Source organism: Anopheles funestus, unplaced genomic scaffold (genome assembly GCF_943734845.2).
Source record: "Anopheles funestus unplaced genomic scaffold, idAnoFuneDA-416_04 scaffold_109_ctg1, whole genome shotgun sequence".
Taxonomy (NCBI): Eukaryota; Metazoa; Arthropoda; class Insecta; order Diptera; family Culicidae; genus Anopheles; species Anopheles funestus.
Genome location: NW_026045340.1, coordinates 11,271 through 33,144, shown reverse-complemented (window position 1 = coordinate 33,144; position 21,874 = coordinate 11,271). Strand labels below are relative to the sequence as shown.

At 45.2% G+C, this 21,874-nt stretch overlaps 1 long non-coding RNA gene across 1 annotated transcript in view; it reads left to right on the top strand.

Annotated features, from left to right (window-relative positions):
* The window catches only part of LOC125774389 (uncharacterized), a 49,883-nt gene extending 30,741 nt beyond the window's left edge, over positions 1–19,142 (top strand). The window contains exons 8-12 of the long non-coding RNA XR_007420865.1: positions 8,372–8,889; positions 9,478–9,797; positions 15,048–15,131; positions 17,316–17,497; positions 18,310–19,142. This is a non-coding gene — a long non-coding RNA (uncharacterized LOC125774389). The remainder of the gene's footprint in view (positions 1–8,371; positions 8,890–9,477; positions 9,798–15,047; positions 15,132–17,315; positions 17,498–18,309) is intronic.
* The last annotated feature ends 2,732 nt before the right edge of the window (positions 19,143–21,874 follow it).

Here is a 21,874-nt window from a genome sequence, read left to right as displayed (position 1 = left end):
GTGTCTTGGCTAATGTGTCTTGGCTAATGTGTCTTGGCTAAGGTGTCTTGGCTAATGTGTCTTGGCTAATGTGTCTCGGCTAATGTGTCTTGTCTAATGTGTCTTGGCTAATGTGTCTTGGCTAATGTGTCTTGGCTTATGTGTCTTGGCTAATGTGTCTTGGCTAATGTGTCTTGGCTAATGTGTCTCAGCTATTGTGTCTTGGCTAATGTGTCTTGGCTAATGTGTCTTGGCTAATGTGTCTCGGCTAATGTGTCTTATCTAATGTGTCTTGGCTAAGGTGTCTTGGCTAATGTGTCTTGCCTAATGTGTCTTGGCTAATGTGTCTTGGCTAAGGTGTCTTGGCTAAGGTGTCTTGGCTAATGTGTCTTGGCTAATGTGTCTCGGCTAATGTGTCTTGGCTAATGTGTCTTGGCTAAGGTGTCTTGGCTAATGTGTCTTGGCTAATGTGTCTCGGCTAATGTGTCTTGGCTAATGTGTCTTGGCTAATGTGTCTTGGCTAAGGTGTCTTGGCTAATGTGTCTTGGCTAATGTGTCTTGGCTAATGTGTCTTGGCTAAAGAGTCTTGGCTAAGGTGTCTTGGCTAAGGTGTATTGGCTAAGGTGTCTTGGCTAATGTGTCTTGGCTAAGGTGTCTTGGCTAATGTGTCTTGGCTAATGTGTCTTGGTTAAGGTGTCTTGGCTAAGGTGTCTTGGCTAATGTGTCTTGGCTAATGTGTCTCGGCTAATGTGTCTTGGCTAATGTGTCTTGGCTAATGTGTCTTGGCTAATGTGTCTTGGCTAGTGTGTCTTGGCTAGTGTGTCTTGGCTAATGTGTCTTGGCTAAGGTGTCTTGGCTAATGTGTCTTGGGTAATGTGTCCCGGCTAATGTGTCTTGACTAATGTGTCTTGGCTAAGATGTCTTGGCTAATGTGTCTTGGCTAATGTGTCTCGGCTAATGTGTCTTGGCTAAGGTGTCTTGACTAATGTGTCTTGGCTAAGGTGTCTTGGCTAAGGTGTCTTGGCTAAGGTGTCTTGGCTAATGTGTCTTGGCTAAGGTGTCTTGGCCAATGTGTCTTGGCTAAGGTGTCTTGGCTAATGTGTCTTGGCTAATGTGTCTCGGCTAATGTGTCTTGGCTAATGTGTCTTGACTAATGTGTCTTGGCTAAGGTGTCTTGGCTAGTGTGTCTTGGCTAATGTGTCTTGGCTAATGTGTCTTTTCTTATGTGTCTTGGCTAAGGTGTCTTGGCTAAAGAGTCTTGGCTAAGGTGTCTTGGCTAAGGTGTATTATCTAAGGTGTCTTGGCTAATGTGTCTTGGCTAAGGTGTCTTGGCTAATGTGTCTTGGCTAATGTGTCTTGGTTAAGGTGTCTTGGCTAAGGTGTCTTGGCTAATGTGTCTTGGCTAATGTGTCTCGGCTAATGTGTCTTGGCTAATGTGTCTTGGCTAATGTGTCTTGGCTAATGTGTCTTGGCTAGTGTGTCTTGGCTAGTGTGTCTTGTCTAATGTGTCTTGGCTAAGATGTCTTATCTAATGTGTCTTGGCTAATGTGTTTCGGCTAATGTGTCTTGGCTAATGTGTCTTGGCTAAGGTGTCTTTGCTAATGTGTCTTGACTAAGGTAGCTTGGCTAATGTGTCTTGGCTAAGGTGTCTTGGCTAATGTGTCTTGGCTAATGTGTCTTGGCTAAGGTGTCTTGGCTAAGGTGTCTTGGCTAATGTGTCTTGACTAAGGTGTCTTGGCTAATGTGTCTTGGCTAATGTGTCTTGGCTAATGCGTCTTGGCTAATGTGTCTTGGCTAAGTTGTCTTGGCTGAGCTGTCTTGGCTAATGTGTCTTGACTAATGTGTCTCGGCTAATGTGTCTTGGCTAATGTGTCTTGGCTAAGGTGTCTTGGCTAATGTGTCTTGGCTAATGTGTCTCGGCTAATGTGTCTTGGCTAATGTGTCTTGACTAATATGTCTTGGCTAAGGTGTCTTGGCTAATGTGTCTTGGCTAATGTGTCTCGGCTAATGTGTCTTGGCTAATGTGTCTTGGCTAAGGTGTCTTGGCTAATGTGTCTTGGCTAATGTGTCTCGGCTAATGTGTCTTGGCTAATGTGTCTTGACTAATGTGTCTTGGCTAAGGTGTCTTGGCTAATGTGTCTTGGCTAATGTGTCTCGGCTAATGTGTCTTGGCTAATGTGTCTTGGCTAAGGTGTCTTGGCTAAGGTGTCTTAGCTAATGTGTCCTGGCTAAGGTGTCTTGGCTAAGGTGTCTTGGCTTAGGTGTCTTGGCTAATGTGTCTTGGCTAAGGTGTCTTGGCTAAGGTGTCTTGGCTAAGGTGTCTTGGCTAATGTGTCTTGGCTAATGTGTCTTGGCTAAGGTGTCTTGGCTAAGGTGTCTTGGCTAATGTGTCTTGGCTAATGTGTCTCGGCTAATGTGTCTTGGCTTATGTGTCTTGGCTAAGGTGTCTTGACTAATGTGTCTTGGCTAATGTGTTTCGGCTAATGTGTCTTGGCTAATGTGTCTTGACTTATGTGTCTTGGATAAGGTGTCTTGGCTAAGGTGTCTTTTCTACGGTATCTTGGCTAATGTGTCTTGGCTAAGGTGTCTTGGCTAATGTGTCTTGGCTAAGGTGTCTTGGCTAATGTGTCTTGGCTAATGTGTCTCGGCTAATGTGTCTTGTCTAATGTGTCTTGGCTAATGTGTCTTGGCTAATGTGTCTTGGCTTATGTGTCTTGGCTAATGTGTCTTGGCTAATGTGTCTTGGCTAATGTGTCTCAGCTATTGTGTCTTGGCTAATGTGTCTTGGCTAATGTGTCTTGGCTAATGTGTCTCGGCTAATGTGTCTTATCTAATGTGTCTTGGCTAAGGTGTCTTGGCTAATGTGTCTTGCCTAATGTGTCTTGGCTAATGTGTCTTGGCTAAGGTGTCTTGGCTAAGGTGTCTTGGCTAATGTGTCTTGGCTAATGTGTCTCGGCTAATGTGTCTTGGCTAATGTGTCTTGGCTAAGGTGTCTTGGCTAATGTGTCTTGGCTAATGTGTCTCGGCTAATGTGTCTTGGCTAATGTGTCTTGGCTAATGTGTCTTGGCTAAGGTGTCTTGGCTAATGTGTCTTGGCTAATGTGTCTTGGCTAATGTGTCTTGGCTAAAGAGTCTTGGCTAAGGTGTCTTGGCTAAGGTGTATTGGCTAAGGTGTCTTGGCTAATGTGTCTTGGCTAAGGTGTCTTGGCTAATGTGTCTTGGCTAATGTGTCTTGGTTAAGGTGTCTTGGCTAAGGTGTCTTGGCTAATGTGTCTTGGCTAATGTGTCTCGGCTAATGTGTCTTGGCTAATGTGTCTTGGCTAATGTGTCTTGGCTAATGTGTCTTGGCTAGTGTGTCTTGGCTAGTGTGTCTTGGCTAATGTGTCTTGGCTAAGGTGTCTTGGCTAATGTGTCTTGGGTAATGTGTCCCGGCTAATGTGTCTTGACTAATGTGTCTTGGCTAAGATGTCTTGGCTAATGTGTCTTGGCTAATGTGTCTCGGCTAATGTGTCTTGGCTAAGGTGTCTTGACTAATGTGTCTTGGCTAAGGTGTCTTGGCTAAGGTGTCTTGGCTAAGGTGTCTTGGCTAATGTGTCTTGGCTAAGGTGTCTTGGCCAATGTGTCTTGGCTAAGGTGTCTTGGCTAATGTGTCTTGGCTAATGTGTCTCGGCTAATGTGTCTTGGCTAATGTGTCTTGACTAATGTGTCTTGGCTAAGGTGTCTTGGCTAATGTGTCTTGGCTAATGTGTCTTGGCTAATGTGTCTTTTCTTATGTGTCTTGGCTAAGGTGTCTTGGCTAAAGAGTCTTGGCTAAGGTGTCTTGGCTAAGGTGTATTATCTAAGGTGTCTTGGCTAATGTGTCTTGGCTAAGGTGTCTTGGCTAATGTGTCTTGGCTAATGTGTCTTGGTTAAGGTGTCTTGGCTAAGGTGTCTTGGCTAATGTGTCTTGGCTAATGTGTCTCGGCTAATGTGTCTTGGCTAATGTGTCTTGGCTAATGTGTCTTGGCTAATGTGTCTTGGCTAGTGTGTCTTGGCTAGTGTGTCTTGTCTAATGTGTCTTGGCTAAGATGTCTTATCTAATGTGTCTTGGCTAATGTGTTTCGGCTAATGTGTCTTGGCTAATGTGTCTTGGCTAAGGTGTCTTTGCTAATGTGTCTTGACTAAGGTAGCTTGGCTAATGTGTCTTGGCTAAGGTGTCTTGGCTAATGCGTCTTGGCTAATGTGTCTTGGCTAAGTTGTCTTGGCTAAGGTGTCTTGGCTAATGTGTCTTGACTAAGGTGTCTTGGCTAATGTGTCTTGGCTAATGTGTCTTGGCTAATGCGTCTTGGCTAATGTGTCTTGGCTAAGTTGTCTTGGCTGAGCTGTCTTGGCTAATGTGTCTTGACTAATGTGTCTCGGCTAATGTGTCTTGGCTAATGTGTCTTGGCTAAGGTGTCTTGGCTAATGTGTCTTGGCTAATGTGTCTCGGCTAATGTGTCTTGGCTAATGTGTCTTGACTAATATGTCTTGGCTAAGGTGTCTTGGCTAATGTGTCTTGGCTAATGTGTCTCGGCTAATGTGTCTTGGCTAATGTGTCTTGGCTAAGGTGTCTTGGCTAAGGTGTCTTGGCTAATGTGTCTCGGCTAATGTGTCTTGGCTAATGTGTCTTGACTAATGTGTCTTGGCTAAGGTGTCTTGGCTAATGTGTCTTGGCTAATGTGTCTTGGCTAATGCGTCTTGGCTAATGTGTCTTGGCTAAGTTGTCTTGGCTGAGCTGTCTTGGCTAATGTGTCTTGACTAATGTGTCTCGGCTAATGTGTCTTGGCTAATGTGTCCTGGCTAAGGTGTCTTGGCTAAGGTGTCTTGGCTTAGGTGTCTTGGCTAATGTGTCTTGGCTAAGGTGTCTTGGCTAAGGTGTCTTGGCTAAGGTGTCTTGGCTAATGTGTCTTGGCTAATGTGTCTTGGCTAAGGTGTCTTGGCTAAGGTGTCTTGGCTAATGTGTCTTGGCTAATGTGTCTCGGCTAATGTGTCTTGGCTTATGTGTCTTGGCTAAGGTGTCTTGACTAATGTGTCTTGGCTAATGTGTTTCGGCTAATGTGTCTTGGCTAATGTGTCTTGACTTATGTGTCTTGGATAAGGTGTCTTGGCTAAGGTGTCTTTTCTACGGTATCTTGGCTAATGTGTCTTGGCTAAGGTGTCTTGGCTAATGTGTCTTGGCTAAGGTGTCTTGGCTAATGTGTCTTGGCTAATGTGTCTCGGCTAATGTGTCTTGTCTAATGTGTCTTGGCTAATGTGTCTTGGCTAATGTGTCTTGGCTTATGTGTCTTGGCTAATGTGTCTTGGCTAATGTGTCTTGGCTAATGTGTCTCAGCTATTGTGTCTTGGCTAATGTGTCTTGGCTAATGTGTCTTGGCTAATGTGTCTCGGCTAATGTGTCTTATCTAATGTGTCTTGGCTAAGGTGTCTTGGCTAATGTGTCTTGCCTAATGTGTCTTGGCTAATGTGTCTTGGCTAAGGTGTCTTGGCTAAGGTGTCTTGGCTAATGTGTCTTGGCTAATGTGTCTCGGCTAATGTGTCTTGGCTAATGTGTCTTGGCTAAGGTGTCTTGGCTAATGTGTCTTGGCTAATGTGTCTCGGCTAATGTGTCTTGGCTAATGTGTCTTGACTAATGTGTCTTGGCTAAGGTGTCTTGGCTAATGTGTCTTGGCTAATGTGTCTTGGCTAATGTGTCTTGGCTAAAGAGTCTTGGCTAAGGTGTCTTGGCTAAGGTGTATTGGCTAAGGTGTCTTGGCTAATGTGTCTTGGCTAAGGTGTCTCGGCTAATGTGTCTTGGCTAATGTGTCTTGGTTAAGGTGTCTTGGCTAAGGTGTCTTGGCTAATGTGTCTTGGCTAATGTGTCTCGGCTAATGTGTCTCGGCTAATGTGTCTTGGCTAATGTGTCTTGGCTAATGTGTCTTGGCTAATGTGTCTTGGCTAGTGTGTCTTGGCTAGTGTGTCTTGGCTAATGTGTCTTGGCTAAGGTGTCTTGGCTAATGTGTCTTGGGTAATGTGTCCCGGCTAATGTGTCTTGACTAATGTGTCTTGGCTAAGATGTCTTGGCTAATGTGTCTTGGCTAATGTGTCTCGGCTAATGTGTCTTGGCTAAGGTGTCTTGACTAATGTGTCTTGGCTAAGGTGTCTTGGCTAAGGTGTCTTGGCTAAGGTGTCTTGGCTAATGTGTCTTGGCTAAGGTGTCTTGGCCAATGTGTCTTGGCTAAGGTGTCTTGGCTAATGTGTCTTGGCTAAAGTGTCTTGGCTAAGGTGTATTGGCTAAGGTGTCTTGGCTAATGTGTCTTGGCTAAGGTGTCTCGGCTAATGTGTCTTGGCTAATGTGTCTTGGTTAAGGTGTCTTGGCTAAGGTGTCTTGGCTAATGTGTCTTGGCTAATGTGTCTCGGCTAATGTGTCTCGGCTAATGTGTCTTGGCTAATGTGTCTTGACTAATGTGTCTTGGCTAAGGTGTCTTGGCTAATGTGTCTTGGCTAATGTGTCTTGGCTAATGTGTCTTTTCTTATGTGTCTTGGCTAAGGTGTCTTGGCTAAAGAGTCTTGGCTAAGGTGTCTTGGCTAAGGTGTATTATCTAAGGTGTCTTGGCTAATGTGTCTTGGCTAAGGTGTCTTGGCTAATGTGTCTTGGCTAATGTGTCTTGGTTAAGGTGTCTTGGCTAAGGTGTCTTGGCTAATGTGTCTTGGCTAATGTGTCTCGGCTAATGTGTCTTGGCTAATGTGTCTTGGCTAATGTGTCTTGGCTAATGTGTCTTGGCTAGTGTGTCTTGGCTAGTGTGTCTTGGCTAATGTGTCTTGGCTAAGGTGTTTTGGCTAATGTGTCTTGGCTAATGTGTTTCGGCTAATGTGTCTTGTCTAATGTGTCTTGGCTAAGATGTCTTATCTAATGTGTCTTGGCTAATGTGTTTCGGCTAATGTGTCTTGGCTAATGTGTCTTGACTAATGTGTCTTGGCTAAGGTGTCTTGGCTAAGGTGTCTTGGCTAATGTGTCTTGGCTAAGGTGTCTTGGCTAATGTGTCTTGGCTAATGTGTCTTGGCTAATGTGTCTTGGCTTATGTGTCTTGGCTAAAGTGTCTTGGCTAAGGTTTCTTGGCTAATGTGTCTTGGCTAACGTGTCTTGGCTAATGTGTCTTGGCTAAGGTGTCTTGGCAAATGTGTCTTGGCTAATGTGTCTCGGCTAATGTGTCTCGGCTAATGTGTCTCGGCTAATGTGTCTTGGCTTAGGTGTCTTGGCTAAGGTGTCTTGGCTAATGTGTCTTGGCTAAGGTGTCTTGGCTAAGGTGTCTTGGCTAATGTGTCTTGGCTAAGGTGTCTTGGCCAATGTGTCTTGGCTAAGGTGTCTTGGCTAATGTGTCTTGGCTAATGTGTCTCGGCTAATGTGTCTTGGCTAATGTGTCTTGGCTAATGTGTCTTGGTTAAGGTGTCTTGGCTAAGGTGTCTTGGCTAATGTGTCTTGGCTAATGTGTCTCGGCTAATGTGTCTTGGCTAAGGTGTCTTGGCTAATGTGTCTTGACTAATGTGTCTTGGCTAAGGTGTCTTGGCTAAGGTGTCTTGGCTAAGGTGTCTTGGCTAATGTGTCTTGGCTAAGGTGTCTTGGCCAATGTGTCTTGGCTAATGTGTCTTGGCTAATGTGTCTTGGCTAATGTGTCTCGGCTAATGTGTCTTGGCTAATGTGTCTTGACTAATGTGTCTTGGCTAAGGTGTCTTGGCTAATGTGTCTTGGCTAATGTGTCTTGGCTAAGGTGTCTTGGCTAAAGAGTCTTGGCTAAGGTGTCTTGGCTAATGTGTCTTGGCTAAGGTGTCTTGGCTAAGGTGTCTTGGCTAATGTGTCTTGGCTAATGTGTCTTGGCTAATGTGTCTTGGCTAAGGTGTCTTGGCTAATGTGTCTTGGCTAAGGTGTCTTGGCTAATGTGTCTTGGCTAAGGTGTCTTGGCTAAGGTGTCTTGGCTAAGGTGTCTTGGCTAATGTGTCTTGGCTAAGGTGTCTTGCCTAAAGTGTCTTGCCTAAGGTGTCTTGGCTAATGTGTCTTGGCTAATGTGTCTTGGCTAAGGTGTCTCGGCTAATGTGTCTTGGCTAAGGTGTCTTGGCTAATGTGTCTTGGCTAATGTGTCTCGGCTTATGTGTCTTGGCTAATGTGTCTTGGCTAAGGTGTCTTGGCTAAGGTGTCTTGGCTAATGTGTCTCGGCTAATGTGTCTTGGCTAATGTGTCTTGGCTAATGTGTCTTGGCTAAGGTGTCTTGGCTAAGGTGTCTTGCTAATGTGTCTTGGCTAAGGTGTCTTCGCTAAGGTGTCTTGGCTAAAGCGTCTCGGCTAATGTGTCTTGGCTAATGTGTCTTGGCTAATGTGTCTTGGCTAAGGTGTCTTGGCTAAGGTGTCTTGGCTAAGGTGTCTTGGCTAATGTGTCTTGGCTAAGGTGTCTCGGCTAATGTGTCTTGGCTAATGTGTCTTGGGTAATGTGTCTCGGCTAATGTGTCTTGGCTAATGTGTCTTGGCTAATGTGTCTTGGCTAATGTGTCTTGGCTAATGTGTCTTGGCTAATGTGTCTTGGCTAAGGTGTCTTGGCTAAGGTGTCTTGGCTAATGTGTCTTGGCTTATGTGTCTTGTCTAATGTGTCTTGGCTAATGTGTCTTGGCTAAGGTGTCTTGGCTAAGGTGTCTTGGCTAATGTGTCTTGGCTAATGTGTCTCGGCTAATGTGTCTTGGCTAATGTGTCTTGGCTAATGTGTCTTGGCTAATGTGTCTTGGCTAATGTGTCTTGGCTAATGTGTCTCGGCTAATGTGTCTTGGCTAATGTGTCTTGGCTAATGTGTCTTGGCTAAAGTGTCTTGGCTAAGGTGTCTTGGCTAATGTGTCTTGGCTAAAGTGTCTTGGCTAAGGTGTCTTGGCTAAGGTGTCTTGGCTAAAGTGTCTCGGCTAATGTGTCTTGGCTAATGTGTCTTGGCTAATGTGTCTTGGCTAATGTGTCTTGGCTAATGTGTCTTGGCTAAGGTGTCTTGGCTAAGGTGTCTTGGCTAAAGTGTCTCGGCTAATGTGTCTCGGCTAATGTGTCTTGGCTAATGTGTCTTGGCTAAGGTGTCTTGGCTAAAAAGTCTCGGCTAATGTGTCTCGGCTAATGTGTCTTGGCTAATGTGTCTTGGCTAATGTGTCTTGGCTAATGTGTCTTTGCTAATGTGTCTTGGCTAAAGTGTCTTGGCTAAGGTGTCTTGGCTAATGTGTCTTGGCTAAAGTGTCTTGGCTAAGGTGTCTTGGCTAAGGTGTCTCGGCTAATGTGTCTTGCCTAATGTGTCTTGCCTAATGTGTCTTGGCTAATGTGTCTTGGCTAATGTGTCTTGGCTAATGTGTCTTGGCTAAGGTGTCTTGGCTAAGGTGTCTTGCCTGAAGTGTCTCGGCTAATGTGTCTCGGCTAATGTGTCTTGGCTAATGTGTCTTGGCTAAGGTGTCTTGGCTAATGTGTCTTGGCTAAAGTGTCTTGGCTAAGGTGTCTTGGCTAATGTGTCTTGGCTAATGTGTCTTGGCTAATGTGTCTTGGCTAAAGTGTCTTGGCTAAGGTGTCTTGGCTAATGTGTCTTGGCTAAAGTGTCTTGGCTAAGGTGTCTTGGCTAATGTGTCTTGGCTAATGTGTCTTGGCTAATGTGTCTTGGCTAATGTGTCTTGGCTAAGGTGTCTTGGCTAAGGTGTCTTGGCTAAAGTGTCTCGGCTAATGTGTCGGCTAATGTGTCTTGGCTAATGTGTCTTGGCTAAGGTGTCTTGGCTAAAGTGTCTCGGCTAATGTGTCTCGGCTAATGTGTCTTGGCTAAGGTGTCTTGGCTAATGTGTCTTGGCTAATGTGTCTTGGCTAATGTGTCTTGGCTAAGGTGTCTTGGCTAAGGTGTCTTGGCTAAGGTGTCTTGGCTAAGGTGTCTTGGCTAATGTGTCTTGGCTAAGGTGTCTTGGCTAATGTGTCTCGGCTAATGTGTCTCGGCTTATGTGTCTTGGCTGATGTGTCTTGACTAAGGTGTCTTGGCTAAGGTGTCTTGGCTAATGTGTCTCGGCTAATGTGTCTTGGCTAATGTGTCTTGGCTAATGTGTCTTGGCTAAGGTGTCTTGGCTAAGGTGTCTTGGCTAATGTGTCTTGGCTAAGGTGTCTTGGCTAAGGTGTCTTGGCTAAAGCGTCTCGGCTAATGTGTCTCGGCTAATGTGTCTTGGCTAAGGTGTCTTGGCTAATGTGTCTTGGCTAATGTGTCTTGGCTAATGTGTCTTGGCTAAGGTGTCTTGGCTAACGTGTCTTGGCTACGGTGTCTTGGCTAATGTGTCTTGGCTAATGTGTCTTGGCAAAGGTGTCTTGGCTAATGTGTCTTGTCTAATGTGTCTTGGCTAATGTGTCTTGGCTAAGGTGTCTTGGCTAAAGCGTCTCGGCTAATGTGTCTCGGCTAATGTGTCTTGGCTAATGTGTCTTGGCTAATGTGTCTTGGCTAATGTGTCTTGGCTAAGGTGTCTTGCCTAAGGTGTCTTGGCTAAGGTGTCTTGGCTAATGTGTCTTGGCTAATTTGTCTCGGCTAATGTGTCTTGGCTAATGTGTCTTGGCTAATGTGTCTCGGCTAATGTGTCTTGGCTAATGTGTCTTGGCTAATGTGTCTTGGCTAATGTGTCTTGGCTAATGTGTCTTGGCTAAGGTGTCTTGGCTAAGGTGTCTTGGCTAATGTGTCTTGGCTTATGTGTCTTGTCTAATGTGTCTTGGCTAATGTGTCTTGGCTAAGGTGTCTTGGCTAAGGTGTCTTGGCTAATGTGTCTTGGCTAATGTGTCTTGGCTAATGTGTCTTGGCTAAGGTGTCTTGGCAAAGGTGTCTTGGCTAATGTGTCTTGGCTAAGGCGTTTTGGCTAATGTGTCTTGGCTAAGGTGTCTTGGCTAATGTGTCTTGGCTAATGTGTTTTGGCTAAGGTGTCTTGGCTAAGGTGCCTTGGCTAAGGTGTCTTGGCTAAAGTGTCTTGGCTAATGTATCTTGGCTAAGGTGTCTCGGCTAAGGTGTCTTGGCTAAGGTGTCTTGGCTTATGTTTCATGGCTAATGTGTCTTGGCTAAGGTGTCTTGGCTAAGGTGTCTTGGCTAATGTGTCTTGGCTAAGGTGTCTTGGCTAAGGTGTCTTGGCTAATGTGTCTTGGCTAATGTGTCTTGGCTAATGTGTCTTGGCTAAGGTGTTTTGGCTTATGTTTCTTGGCTAATGTGTCTTGGCTAATGTGTCTTGGCTAAGGTGTCTTAGCTAATGTGTATTTTCTAATGTGTCTTGGCTAAGGTGTCTTGGCTAAGGTGTCTTGGCTAAGGTGTTTTGGCTAATGTGTCTTGGCTAAGGTGTCTTGGCTAAGGTGTCTTGGCTTATGTTTCTTGGCTAATGTGTCTTGGCTAAGGTGTCTTGGCTAAGGTGTCTTGGCTAATGTGTCTTGGCTAAGGTGTCTTGGCTAAGGTGTCTTGGCTATGGTGTCTTGGCTAATGTGTCTTGGCTAATGTGTCGTGGCTAAGGTGTCTTGGCTAAGTTGTCTTGGCTTATGTTTCTTGGCTAATGTGTCTTGGTTAATGTGTCTTGGCTAAGGTGTCTTAGCTAATGTGTCTTGGCTTATGTGTCTTGGCTAATGTGTCTTGGCTAAGGTGTCTTGGCTAAGGTGCTTTGGCTAATGTGTCTTGGGTTATGTGTCTCGGCTAATGTGTCTTGACTTATGTGTCTTATCTAAAGTGTCTTGGCTAAAGTGTCTTGGCTAAGGTGTCTTGGCTAAGGTGTCTTGGCTTATGTGTCTCGGCTAATATGTCTTGGCTAATGTGTCTCGGCTAAGGTGTCTTGGCTAAGGTGTCTTGGCTAAGGTGTCTTGGCTAAGGTGTTTTGGCTAATGTGTCTTGGCTAAGGTGTTTTGGCTAATATGTCTTGGCTAAGGTGTCTTGGCTAGTGTGTCTTGGCTAATGTGTCTTGGCTAAGGTGTCTTGGCTAATGTGTCTTGACTAATGTGTCTTGGCTAAGGTGTCTTGGCTAAGGTGTCTTGGCTAAGGTGTCTTGGCTAATGTGTCTTGGCTAAGGTGTCTTGGCCAATGTGTCTTGGCTAAGGTGTCTTGGCTAATGTGTCTTGGCTAATGTGTCTCGGCTAATGTGTCTTGGCTAAGGTGTCTTGGCTAAGGTGTCTTGGCTAATGTGTCTTGGCTAAGGTGTCTTGGCTAAGGTGTCTTGGCTAAGGTGTCTTGGCTAAGGTGTCTTGGCTAAGGTGTCTTGGCTAAGGTGTCTTGGCTAAGGTGTCTTGGCTAATGTGTCTTGGCCAATGTGTCTTGGCTAAGGTGTCTTGGCTAATGTGTCTTGGCTAATGTGTCTCGGCTAATGTGTCTTGTCTAATGTGTCTTGGCTAATGTGTCTTGGCTAATGTGTCTTGGCTGATGTGTCTTGGCTAATGTGTCTTGGCTAATGTGTCTTGGCTAATGTGTCTCAGCTAATGTGTCTTGGCTAATGTGTCTTGGCTAATGTGTCTCGGTTAATGTGTCTTGGCTAAGGTGTCTTGGCAAATGTGTCTTGGCTAATGTGTCTTGGCTAAGGTGTCTCGGCTAATGTGTCTTGGCTAATGTGTCTTTTGTAATGTGTCTCGGCTAATGTGTCTTGACTAATGTGTCTTGGCTAAGGTGTCTTGGCTAATTTGTCTTGGCAAAGGTGTCTTGGCTAATGTGTCTTGGCTAATGTGTCTTGGCTAAGGTGTCTTGGCTAAGGTGTCTTGGCTAATGTGTCTTGGCTAAGGTGTCTCGGCTAATGTGTCTTGGCAAATGTGTCTTGGCTAAGGTGTCTTGGCTAATGTGTCTTGGCTAATGTGTCTCGGCTAATGTGTATTGGCTAAGGTGTCTTGGCTAAGGTGTCTTGGCTAATGTGTCTCGTCTAAAGTGTCTTGGCTAAGGTGTCTTGGCTAATGTGTCTTGGCTAAGGTGTCTTGGCTCATGTGTCTCGGCTAATGTGTCTCGGCTAATGTGTCTTGGCTAATGTGTCTTGGCTAAGGTGTCTTTGCTAATGTGTCTTGACTAAGGTGTCTTGGCTAAGGTGTCTTGGCTAAGGTGTCTTGGCTAATGCGTCTTGGCTAATGTGTCTTGGCTAAGTTGTCTTGGCTAAGGTGTCTTGGCTAATGTGTCTTGGCTAAGGTGTCTTGGCTAATAAGTCTTGGCTAAGGTGTCTTGGGTAATGTGTCTCGGCTAATGTGTCTTGGCTAATGTGTCTTGGCTAATGTGTCTTGGCTAATGTGTCTTGACTAATGTGTCTCGGCTAATGTGTCTTGGCTAATGTGTCTTGGCTAATGTGTCTTAGCTAATGTGTCTTGGCTAAGGTGTCTTGGCTAAGGTGTATTGGCTAATGTGTCTTGGCTAAGGTGTCTTGGCTAATGTGTCGTGGCTTATGTGTCTTGGCTAAGGTGTCTTGGCTAATGTGTATTGACTAATGTGTCTTGGCTAAGGTGTCTTGGCTAAGGTGTCTTGGCTAAGGTGTCTTGGCTAAGGTGTCTTGGCTTAGGTGTCTTGGCTAAGGTTTCTTGGCTAATGTGTCTTGGCTAAGGTGTCTTGGCTAATGTGTCTTTGCTAAGGTGTCTTGGCAAATGTGTCTTGGCTAATGTGTCTTGGCTAAGGTGTCTCGGCTAATGTGTCTTGGCTTATGTGTCTTGGGTAATGTGTCCTGGCTAATGTGTCTAGACTAATGTGTCTTGGCTAAGGTGTCTTGGCTAATGTGTCTTGGCTAAGGTGTCTTGGCTAAGGTGTCTTGGCTAATGTGTCTTGGCTAGTGTGTCTTGGCTAGTGTGTCTTGGCTAATGTGTCTTGGCTAAGGTGTTTTGGCTAATGTGTCTTGGCTAATGTGTTTCGGCTAATGTGTCTAGTCTAATGTGTCTTGGCTAAGATGTCTTGGCTAATGTGTCTTGGCTAATGTGTCTCGGCTAATGTGTCTTGGCTAATGTTTTTTGACTAATGTGTCTTGGTTAAGGTGTCTTGGCTAAGGTGTCTTGGCTAATGTGTCTTGGCTAATGTGTCTCGGCTAATGTGTCTTGGCTAAGGTGTCTTGGCTAATGTGTCTTGACTAATGTGTCTTGGCTAAGGTGTCTTGGCTAAGGTGTCTTGGCTAATGTGTCTTGGCTAAGGTGTCTTGGCCAATGTGTCTTGGCTAAGGTGTCTTGGCTAATGTGTCTTGGCTAATGTGTCTCGGCTAATGTGTCTTGGCTAAGGTGTCTTGGCTAATGTGTATTGACTAATGTGTCTTGGCTAAGGTGTCTTGGCTAAGGTGTCTTGGCTAAGGTGTCTTGGCTAAGGTGTCTTGGCTAAGGTGTCTTGGCTAAGGTGTCTTGGCTAAGGTGTCTTGGCTAATGTGTCTTGGCCAATGTGTCTTGGCTAAGGTGTCTTGGCTAATGTGTCTTGGCTAATGTGTCTCGGCTAATGTGTCTTGTCTAATGTGTCTTGGCTAATGTGTCTTGGCTAATGTGTCTTGGCTGATGTGTCTTGGCTAATGTGTCTTGGCTAATGTGTCTTGGCTAATGTGTCTCAGCTAATGTGTCTTGGCTAATGTGTCTTGGCTAATGTGTCTCGGTTAATGTGTCTTGGCTAAGGTGTCTTGGCAAATGTGTCTTGGCTAATGTGTCTTGGCTAAGGTGTCTCGGCTAATGTGTCTTGGCTAATGTGTCTTTTGTAATGTGTCTCGGCTAATGTGTCTTGACTAATGTGTCTTGGCTAAGGTGTCTTGGCTAATTTGTCTTGGCAAAGGTGTCTTGGCTAATGTGTCTTGGCTAATGTGTCTTGGCTAAGGTGTCTTGGCTAAGGTGTCTTGGCTAATGTGTCTTGGCTAAGGTGTCTCGGCTAATGTGTCTTGGCAAATGTGTCTTGGCTAAGGTGTCTTGGCTAATGTGTCTTGGCTAATGTGTCTCGGCTAATGTGTATTGGCTAAGGTGTCTTGGCTAAGGTGTCTTGGCTAATGTGTCTCGTCTAAAGTGTCTTGGCTAAGGTGTCTTGGCTAATGTGTCTTGGCTAAGGTGTCTTGGCTCATGTGTCTCGGCTAATGTGTCTCGGCTAATGTGTCTTGGCTAAGGTGTCTTGGCTAAGGTGTCTTGGCTAATGTGTCTTGGCTAATGTGTCTTGGCTAATGTGTCTCGGCTAATGTGTATTGGCTAAGGTGTCTTGGCTAATGTGTCTCGGCTAATGTGTCTCGGCTAATGTGTCTTGACTAATGTGTCTTGGCTAAGGTGTCTTGGCTAATTTGTCTTGGCAAAGGTGTCTTGGCTAATGTGTCTTGGCAAATGTGTCTTGGCTAAGGTGTCTTGGCTAAGGTGTCTTGGCTAATGTGTCTCGTCTAAAGTGTCTTGGCTAAGGTGTCTTGGCTAATGTGTCTTGGCTAAGGTGTCTTGACTAAGGTGTCTTTGCTAATGTGTCTTGACTAAGGTGTCTTGGCTAAGGTGTCTTGGCTAAGGTGTCTTGGCTAATGCGTCTTGGCTAATGTGTCTTGGCTAAGTTGTCTTGGCTAAGGTGTCTTGGCTAATGTGTCTTGACTAAGGTGTCTTGGCTAATGTGTCTTGGCTAATGTGTCTTGGCTAATGCGTCTTGGCTAATGTGTCTTGGCTAAGTTGTCTTGGCTAAGCTGTCTTGGCTAATGTGTCTTGACTAATGTGTCTCGGCTAATGTGTCTTGACTAATGTGTCTTGGCTAAGGTGTCTTGGCTAATGTGTCTTGGCTAATGTGTCGCGGCTAATGTGTCTTGGCTAATGTGTCTTGACTAATGTGTCTTGGCTAAGGTGTCTTGGCTAATGTGTCTTGGCTAATGTGTCTCGGCTAATGTGTCATGGCTAATGTGTCTTGGCTAAGGTGTCTCGGTTAATGTGTCTTGGCTAAGGTGTCTTGGCAAATGTGTCTTGGCTAATGTGTCTTGGCTAAGGTGTCTCGGCTAATGTGTCTTGGCTAATGTGTCTTTTGTAATGTGTCTCGGCTAATGTGTCTTGACTAATGTGTCTTGGCTAAGGTGTCTTGGCTAATTTGTCTTGGCAAAGGTGTCTTGGCTAATGTGTCTTGGCTAATGTGTCTTGGCTAATGTGTCTTGGCTAATGTGTCTTGGCTAATGCGTCTTGGCTAATGTGTCTTGGCTAAGTTGTCTTGGCTAAGCTGTCTTGGCTAATGTGTCTTGACTAATGTGTCTCGGCTAATGTGTCTTGACTAATGTGTCTTGGCTAAGGTGTCTTGGCTAATGTGTCTTGGCTAATGTGTCTTGGCTAATGTGTCTTGGCTAATGTGTCTTGACTAATGTGTCTTGGCTAATGTGTTTCGGCTAATGTGTCTTGGCTAATGTGTCTTGACTAATGTGTCTTGGATAAGGTGTCTTGGCTAAGGTGTCTTGGCTAAGGTATCTTGGCTAATGTGTCTTGGCTAAGGTGTCTTGGCTGATGTGTCTTGGCTAAGGTGTCTTGGCTAATGTGTCTTGGCTAATATGTCTCGGCTAATGTGTCTTGTCTAATGTGTCTTGGCTAATGTGTCTTGGCTAATGTGTCTTGGCTGATGGGTCTTGGCTAATGTGTCTTGGCTAATGTGTCTCAGCTATTGTGTCTTGGCTAATGTGTCTTGGCTAATGTGTCTTGGCTAATGTGTCTCGGCTAATGTGTCTTATCTAATGTGTCTTGGCTAAGGTGTCTTGGCTAAGGTGTCTTGGCTAATGTGTCTTGCCTAATGTGTCTTGGCTAATGTGTCTTGGCTAAGGTGTCTTGGCTAAGGTGTCTTGGCTAAGGTGTCTTGGCTAATGTGTCTTGGCTAATGTGTCTCGGCTAATGTGTCTTGGCTAATGTGTCTTGGCTTATGTGTCTTTGCTAAGGTGTCTTGACTAATGTGTCTTGGCTAATGTGTTTCGGCTAATGTGTCTTGGCTAATGTGTCTTGACTAATGTGTCTTGGATAAGTTGTCTTGGCTAAGGTGTCTTGGCTAAGGTATCTTGGCTAATGTGTCTTGGCTAAGGTGTCTTGGCTAATGTGTCTTGGCTAAGGTGTCTTGGCTAATGTGTCTTGGCTAATATGTCTCGGCTAATGTGTCTTGTCTTATGTGTCTTGGCTAATGTGTCTTGGCTAATGTGTCTTGGCTGATGTGTCTTGGCTAATGTGTCTTGGCTAATGTGTCTTGGCTAATGTGTCTCAGCTATTGTGTCTTGGCTAATGTGTCTTGGCTAATGTGTCTTGGCTAATGTGTCTCGGCTAATGTGTCTTATCTAATGTGTCTTGGCTAAGGTGTCTTGGCTAAGGTGTCTTGGCTAATGTGTCTTGCCTAATGTGTCTTGGCTAATGTGTCTTGGCTAAGGTGTCTTGGCTAAGGTGTCTTGGCTAAGGTGTCTTGGCTAATGTGTCTTGGCTAAGGTGTCTTGGCTAATGTGTCTTGGCTAAGGTGTCTTGGCTAATGTGTCTTGGCTAATATGTCTTGGCTAATGTGTCTTGTCTAATGTGTCTTGGCTAATGTGTCTTGGCTAATGTGTCTTGGCTGATGTGTCTTGGCTAATGTGTCTTGGCTAATGTGTCTTGGCTAATGTGTCTCAGCTAATGTGTCTTGGCTAATGTGTCTTGGCTAATGTGTCTCGGTTAATGTGTCTTGGCTAAGGTGTCTTGGCAAATGTGTCTTGGCTAATGTGTCTTGGCTAAGGTGTCTCGGCTAATGTGTCTTGGCTAATGTGTCTTTTGTAATTTGTCTCGGCTAATGTGTCTTGACTAATGTGTCTTGGCTAAGGTGTCTTGGCTAATTTGTCTTGGCAAAGGTGTCTTGGCTAATGTGTCTTGGCTAATGTGTCTTGGCTAAGGTGTCTTGGCTAAGGTGTCTTGGCTAATGTGTCTTGGCTAAGGTGTCTCGGCTAATGTGTCTAGGCAAATGTGTCTCGGCTAAGGTGTCTTGGCTAATGTGTCTTGGCTAATGTGTCTCGGCTAATGTGTATTGGCTAAGGTGTCTTGGCTAAGGTGTCTTGGCTAATGTGTCTCGTCTAAAGTGTCTTGGCTAATGTGTCTCGGCTAATGTGTCTTGGCTAAGGTGTCTTGGCTCATGTGTCTCGGCTAATGTGTCTCGGCTAATGTGTCTTGGCTAATGTGTCTTGGCTAAGGTGTCTTGACTAAGGTGTCTTTGCTAATGTGTCTTGACTAAGGTGTCTTGGCAAAGGTGTCTTGGCTAAGGTGTCTTGGCTAATGCGTCTTGGCTAATGTGTCTTGGCTAAGTTGTCTTGGCTAAGGTGTCTTGGCTAATGTGTCTTGACTAAGGTGTCTTGGCTAAGGTGTCTTGGCTAATGTGTCTTGGCTAAGGTGTCTTGGCTAATGTGTCTTGGCTAATGTGTCTTGGTTAAGGTGTCTTGGCTAAGGTGTCTTTGCTAATGTGTCTTGGCTAATGTGTCTCGGCTAATGTGTCTTGGCTAATGTGTCTTGGCTAATGTGTCTTGGCTAATGTGTCTTGGCTAAGGTGTCTTGGCTAGTGTGTCTTGGCTAGTGTGTCTTGGCTAATGTGTCTTGGCTAAGGTGTTTTGGCTAATGTGTCTTGGCTAATGTGTTTCGGCTAATGTGTCTTGTCTAATGTGTCTTGGCTAAGATGTCTTGGCTAATGTGTCTTGGCTAATGTGTCTCGCCTAATGTGTCTTGGCTAATGTGTCTTGACTAATGTGTCTTGGCTAAGGTGTCTTGGCTAAGGTGTCTTGGCTAAGGTGTCTTGGGTAATGTGTCTTGGCTAAGGTGTCTTGGCCAATGTGTCTTGGCTAAGGTGTCTTGGCTAATGTGTCTTGGCTAATGTGTCTTGGCTAAGGTGTTTTGGCTAAGGTGTCTTGGCTAAGGTGTCTTGGCTAAGGTGTCTTGGCTAATGTGTCTCGGCTAATGTGTCTTGGCTAATGTGTCCTGGCTAAGGTGTCTTGGCTAAGGTGTCTTGGCTAAGGTGTCTTGGCTAATGTGTCTTGGCTAATGTGTCTTGGCTAAGGTGTCTTGGCTAATGTGTCTTGGCTAATGTGTCTTGACTAATGTGTCTTGGCTAATGTGTCTTGGCTAAGGTGTTTTGGCTAAGGTGTCTTGGCTAATGTGTCTTGGCTAAGGTGTCTTGGCTAAGGTGTCTTGGCTAAGGTGTCTTGGCTAAGATGTCTTGGCTAATGTGTCTTGGCTAATGTGTCTCGCCTAATGTGTCTTGGCTAATGTGTCTTGACTAATGTGTCTTGGCTAAGGTGTCTTGGCTAAGGTGTCTTGGCTAAGGTGTCTTGGCTAAGGTGTCTTGGCTAAGGTGTCTTGTATAATGTGTCTTGGCTAATGTGTCTTGGCAAATGTGTCTTGGCTAAGGTGTCTTGGCGAAGGTGTCTTGGCTAATGTGTGTTGGCTAATGTGTCTTGGCTAATGTGTCTTGGCTAAGGTGTCTTGGCTAATGTGTCTTGGCTAAGGTGTCTTGGCTAATGTGTCTTGGCTAATGTGTCTTGGCTAATGTGTCTTGGCTAATGTGTCTTGGCTAATGTGTCTCGGCTATGCGTCTTAGCTAAGGTGTCTTGGCTAAGGTGTCTTGGCTAAGGTGTCTTGGCGAAGGTGTCTTGGCTAATGTGTCTTGGCTAATGTGTCTCGGCTAATGTGTCTTGGCTAATGTGTCTTGGCTAAGGTTTCTTGGCTAATGTGTCTTGGCTAATGTGTCTCGGCTAATGTGTCTTGGCTAATCTGTCTTGGATAATGTGTTGTAGCGGCTCACCGCAACCATACGCATTTATGCCATATGCATATTGCATACAAGTAGGGACAAAGAACGCTCGATCCGCGAGCATAAACCAGACCCGTCGTGGGCCCTTCGTCGTCACAACGAAGACAACCAATTTATGTATAACTAAGAATTAGGAATAAAATTAAGCCTCTTACTTTTGGACCACGGAACCGACTACACGTAATTATATCCTTAATCCGAAATTCCGCTCGTGACCCCATTCCTCCAAACTGGTGACCCCGACCGTTCGATTGCGCGAACTTTTCATCCGAACAAGTGATTTTTTTTTCGACACGAAAACCGCGTAGTGATCGACCGCGACCGCAACCGTGAAGTATTTTTTCGTATCACGGAATCGACTTGATATTCGCACCGTTTACGCGTAACACAATTCGCCCGTACTTTCCGCGCCGCGAAAACAGTGAAAATGTTCGAGTCAACGGTGACGAAACCGAAAGAGGAGGAAACTCAGATCGCTGTAACGCATTCAAAAATTAACTTTCCGGATTTCGATTCCGAAGACGTCGAGACGTGGTTCGTCTGTTTAGAAGCAGCATTTTACGTGAATGGGGTCAAGCTAGACCGACACAAATTCAACGCAGTAATCGTTGCACTTGGCACACGCGCGAAGTTTTTTCTTTCCGCCATCGCAAAATGCAATAAATCGGAAACCTCCGATAGGTACGACACCATGAAAAAGGCCGTCATCGAATATTTCAGGCCGACAGAAAACCAGCGTTTAACCAGCCTGCTTTCCGGAGTATCATTAGGCGATCGGAAACCAAGTGCGCTACTTTCTGAAATGCGCCGTCTTGGTGGAGAGGGATGTTCCGATAATGTCCTGACTAATATTTGGCTACGTGCTTTGCCAATCACTGCACGTTCCATCATCGCCGCTATGCCGTCTGCCTCATTAGACGATCAAGCCAAGGTAGCAGACAAGATCCTTGAAGCTCCGAGCAGCACACCACCCAGCACAAGCGATACAAGTGCAGTTGCATGTGCAACCATAAACACGCTTGAAGCTCGTATCGAAGCTCTCTCACGACGCTTAGATGAGGTTCTATCAGCTGATCGATGCTGCGCTTTCTCTGATCGAAACACACACACATCATCTCGATCCAGGCAGCGACACGCATCCGGATCGAGGCAACCATGGGACCAACGAACTCCAAGTTCATTGCGATCACGCACACCATCGAGAGCACCGCGCCGATGGCTCTGTTGGTTTCACTATCGTCATGGTAACAAGGCCGAAAAGTGTGAGAAAGAGCATCCGAACGATCCTGCCACTAAGTGCATTTTTTTCGAAGAGCGTCTACCGGTCTACTCCCGAAAAAAGTAGTGCGTTTCTCTCTCCGAGTTTCTAACTATCCCGAATCTCATCTCATCGCCGAAAATGAACCCGATTACTCACACACCAACTATAATCGAACGCCACACAGAATGAACCACGAATCACACAATACGCACCATGATACCACTAATAGCACCAACTCACCATCACACCCAAGCACTACTCACCATGAGAAGAATACCAGCATCAAGCTGAACCATATGACCCTGAACCAAAACGGAAATATCGATCGCATTTATGTGAACGATAACAGGACTCACAATCGATTCCTTATTGACACAGGGGCAGAAATTTCTGTCGTACCACCATCCTTTAGAGAAAGGATGAATCCCACACCGGCACGAAAACTTTTTGCTGCAAACGGTAGCCAGATCGCCACTTATGGCACTAAAAATATCACCCTTGATATTGGACTTAACCAGCAGTTCACCTGGCCTTTCACTATTGCTGATGTTGATTCGCACATAATAGGTGCGGACTTCCTTAAACACTTCGACCTACTCGTAGACATTAAACGCGACAAACTGATATCGAACACAAAAAACACAGCATCGCTTTCAGTAGCTGTATGTAGTACCTCGGATATTTACAAACAAATACTAAGAGAATTCAGCGATATTACGGTACTCAATCTGAAGAATCGATCGACAAAATTTAACGTAACGCATCAAATCTTAACGAAAGGTCCACCTATTTTTTGCCAACCTCGCAGATTACCGATACAAAAGTTACAAGCAGCCCAATCGGAATTTAAATATATGATGGAGCAAGGTATTTGTCAACCTTCTAAAAGCTCATGGGCCAGTCCGTTACACATGGTGAAGAAATCAAATGGGAAG